Genomic DNA, 4,743 nt, shown 5'->3' on the forward strand with positions numbered 1-4,743 from the left:
CGCCCTCTTTTTTAGTATGTAAGCCCGGACAATAAAGCGGAGATATAATTTGCAGATAGATATAGAGATTGAAGATAGAGATAATCGAGTCAAGCCGTGAGTAAAGTGTGTGAATCATTGTGATTTATAGCATGTGTTCATAAAAGTAGTCAAGTTTAAAGTGACTGTGGAAATTTTGTGTATTGCAAAGTTGTATCGAGAAAGAATAAACTAGTTTTAATTAAGAAAGGACTTGTATCTCTGAAGTTTCTCGGAGAGAATTTATACCGGAAATTAACAAACGACCAGATACGCAACAATATATATATATATATATGCATCAGTTGCGCTTTCCAATATTTCCTTATTCGAAAAAGTCTACACTAAGAAACAGCGTGTAACGACAGTGATTTTCAACAATAACAAAATCAAATTGGTATGTGACGTTTTTCTACCACAATAACAATATCATCTCAGTATATAATGGTATTCTTGAACACAATACATTCAATGAGACTAAACCTTTTGATACAAATCACGTTATAACGAAATCAAATTGGTATGTGACGTTTTTCTACCACAATAACAATATCATCTCAGTATATAATGGTATTCTTGAACACAATACATTCAATGAGACTAAACCTTTTGATACAAATCACGTTAACTGAAGATGTTGCTATTCCCATTCTTCTTAATTTGTCACATACGTATTCAAAATCAGAGGGGTATGTAAAACAGCATTTTCATCGCCAATCACAGCTCTAATGATTTCTGACACTCCGCCTGTTGCCTTCTCATGCAATTGAAAAAGGAGCGACAAGTTGTAAAGATAAAAACAACATGCAAGTTATGGGGTCCACAAGAATATCTGATTCTTCTGGTGTCGTATAAACATATTTTACAGTACATGTATTACGTCCAATAAATCGGGTCCCAGAAACCCCTAGTGATCGTAGGATAAGCATAACTAAGTGTGATAAGTTTAGTCCACCTGGCTTATTGTATACAGGATAGAAAGAATAAACGAAGTTGGCATGGACCAGAAGTTGGACATGCCAACTTGTGAAGTTGCACAGAGTAAGTTATATTACATCATGCTCATTCCTACCTTGTTTGCTCACTTTTTGGTGCACCCATTCCTAAACTTTATTTTTTTTTAATATTTTTCCACTTGTATGATATGGATTGGGAGTACAACAGTACAACAACTTCTTTGTTATATCAACATTATAAAGACTGGAGATACAGCTGTATAATTACTTCACTATTCTTATTGTAGTATTGTGTATTGGAGTAACAACTATATAGCTATTTCATTGTATACTTACTTTATTGTTCCTATATAGATTGAAGATCGACATTAATTATAAAAGCACTTTGTTCTTCTTATACTTGAAAACTCAACAATACAATACCACAAATTTATCAGGATTAGGACCTCAACGTGGTATTTATCACACAATAGTTTCTTCGTTCAAGATGACAAGGATGAGACACAACCCACTAACTTTACTGCTTTTTCTATTTTCTTCTTTTTACGAGGATTGGAAACACAATTCCATAACTAAAGCTTTATGTTCTTTCAACATTTCGCAGGTTGATATCATTTCTCAAAAACTAGTGCTTTGATTGAAAGTTAAAGAGATTACTTCAGTGTCTATTGAGTTTATTACAGTTCCCGTTTTTTCTTCTTAAAATATTCTTTATGAGCTGAAATTGTTTATAGAAGGTTAATTCACATCAGCCCCCTCGTGGCATAACGGTGATGGCTTATAACGTTAAAATTCGAGTTCGATCACAGTGGTGGATTTAACACGGATTTGTGCAGCATTTTATAATAAACAATAAACAAGAATAGCCAAGATGTATATACGTGTATCCATTAATCATCTGATATTAGACTTCTATCCAATAGAAATCCTCCTATCGAAAAACAATTAACTGACGTTAGACTTCTACTAATATCCGTTTAATATGAACTCCTAGAAGAATGAAATCATTGAAAAGCGATTTTATTCGAGCAAAGACGATTACTTAAGCATCGAGTCATTCTTTCGAATTTCCATGTTGAATAAAATTCTACTTGGCGTGTTTATGGTTAATACTTCACAATAGAAGCGTATTACAAAAGATACTCTATTTAACAAGATAGAAACTGCATTTATTGTCTTTGAAAATGTAAATTTAAAAAATAATGTAAAGTTTGACAGTTATGAGGTACATTATGATAACTTATGTTTTCTGAAAATGAAAGTCGAAATTAGTCTTTTTTGTCGAGATTTGCTTCATTTTTTTGTCCAACTTAATAGATTTGTTCATAGACATTCCAGAAATGTTATACTTGAAAACTGTTTGTTAAAAATGACTGACTAAAAATTTATTCAAATGTATTTGTTGGAAGGTAACTGTCATGAAAATATACAAACGAATATAAATTACTAATCGATAGAGGGCTCTTTACTGTATATGAAATTACCAGTTTTGTTTTTGTAATTGTGTATTCATTTAGTAATAGATCTTTGATTAAATAATTTTCATGGGATAAAGGAAAGGGTGTAGCTAATAAATGTTATCAATATTACGTAAATGAACGAAATATTTTCGTGTAAGTAGAAATAATTAGATAACATAAAATCAAGGTTACTACAAACTGTAATAACAAATGTGTATTGTTTCACCTGGAAATCCTCACTAAACACAAGAATACTGATTCACCAAAATAAGCATGTTATTATGACAACCAAAACGAAGAACGTTATATTTATGTAATCTCTGTTTGAAGTATTCTAGAAGAAACATGGCCGTGGATGAAAGGACTTCTGATTTGATTTATACTTCACGTAGGGGTTAGAAGAAGTACAACCAGATCTTGTAAGAGTATACTGTTACAGATCAATATAAAGTGTATCCCAAGTATGTAAGCTTAAGGTCACGTGAGACACGCCCTGAGGCGCGTTGAGTAATAAACAAAAATCAGACAGATCTTGGAGAAAGTTTCCTTAGATTAGTATTTACTGTCACTAAACATTCTATAAAAAATATTAATTTACAAGTTCTATGCTTTTTTTTCTTAGCTGTATAATAAGTAATTACGGTAAAAATAAACTAGTAATAAGAAATAGTAACTAATTAATAATTAGTATTTAATGATCGTATGAGTTACTAACCATCACACCAATAGTGTATCAGAAAAGAAACCCAATAACCCGGAAAGCACTCAGGTTTATGGGTTTCTTTTCTGTTCTTAACTTTTTTCAGTTGATCCTACGTCCATGAAATTGATAGTGCACGATATCTCATAAAGGTTTCTAGCCTTCCGTAGCTCCTAGATATTTCGTGTACGATAACAGCGCCAAAGGTTTTATGGTGCTACTATATTTATAACGCTTTGTATATGTCAAGCGTAGGTTTCTAAAGAAAGGCGTTTTTAATTCATAAAAACACCTTCGTGTTCTAAATTTTCAACATTTTTGAATTGGTAAAATTATTAGTTTAAAATTTTATTTTCGGTACACGTGGTAAATAGGGTATGTTATCACCAGTTTTCTGGGCTTCTATGTACGTATGTCAAACTTTGTGCACGCAGACCACGCCATTTCAAAAGGTTCAAAGTCTAGTTGAATGTTAAATATAAGCACTGTTATAACATATTTTCTCTGTATGCCTAGTTGCATTTGTATCTCAAGTTACTCTCAAAGTCTAAAATTGATCGCATTAATATTCTTTAAAGTTCTGGTCGTAAAGTTGCTGATGATATATTTTATACACATTGTTATGAAAACTAATAATTAAAAAATATGTGGTACATGATTGATTGTAAGTATGAATTCTGGAGGATATAGACCCCTTCTCCGTCGAGTTGTTTGGATTTTTCACAACTTTCATTACCGAAAAAGTTTCTACTTATTATTATTTTTTCTACCTTAAAAATATCCTTTTTCAGTCACTGGAGTTTTCGGATTGTTTAGAACGCCTCCTATTTAATATATGATGAACCTCTTCCGTGTTATTTTTTCGAAAAAAAAATAGATTTTAGAAACGTCTTATTCTTTAATTTATATATAAATTTTAATACGGAATTTTTACACCATGAAGATTATTTTGCATTGTTATATGGATTTAGGGCTAGAATTAATCTCTTAAGCTGGTTCAATCGTGTGAGATATTATTGCTATTACGGTCAAAAATATTGTAGCGAAAAGAATACACTGCATTTTATTTAAGTACCTGTGCTAATACGTAACTTTATTATTGATTTTTACACTATTAAGAATATGTATTTAGGACTAATATCGTTTTCCTAAGTTGCTCTAACCGTGTGAGATATCATTGGCTTACAACCGAAAATATTGTAACTACTGACTCAACGTATCTTAACCATTGTAGGTTTTAGTTTTCTTATCAATGATTTTGGAAAGCATTTACTTCTTAGAAGTCTTTTATTTTAATTACTTCATTAACTTATAACTTTCTTTTTAGTTCTGATTTATAGATTCAACGTACATTGAATCAATAGTTATTTATAACTAGCTTATTTGTCTTAGAAAGTACGGTAAAAGCTCATTGAACTATATGTTACAACGTATGTATTTCAATTAATATTGAACATGAGTTTATAATTTAGGGGCCAGGCATGGCCAGGTGGTTAGGGCGCAATTTGGGGGTCGCGAATTAGAATTCCCGTCTCACCAAACAGGCGTGGGGGCGTTATAATGTTACGGTCAATCCCATTATTCGTTGGTAAAAGAGTAGCCCAAGAGT

The 4,743-nt window shown here is 31.6% G+C and overlaps 1 protein-coding gene across 1 annotated transcript in view; it reads left to right on the forward strand.

The window, feature by feature from the left end:
- Positions 1-4,743, forward strand: part of LOC106467249 (dipeptidyl aminopeptidase-like protein 6) — a 60,730-nt gene that overhangs the window by 23,098 nt on the left and 32,889 nt on the right. The window lies entirely within an intron of this gene.

Source organism: Limulus polyphemus, unplaced genomic scaffold (assembly GCF_000517525.1).
Source record: "Limulus polyphemus unplaced genomic scaffold, Limulus_polyphemus-2.1.2 Scaffold2544, whole genome shotgun sequence".
In the NCBI taxonomy this organism is placed as follows: domain Eukaryota; kingdom Metazoa; phylum Arthropoda; class Merostomata; order Xiphosura; family Limulidae; genus Limulus; species Limulus polyphemus.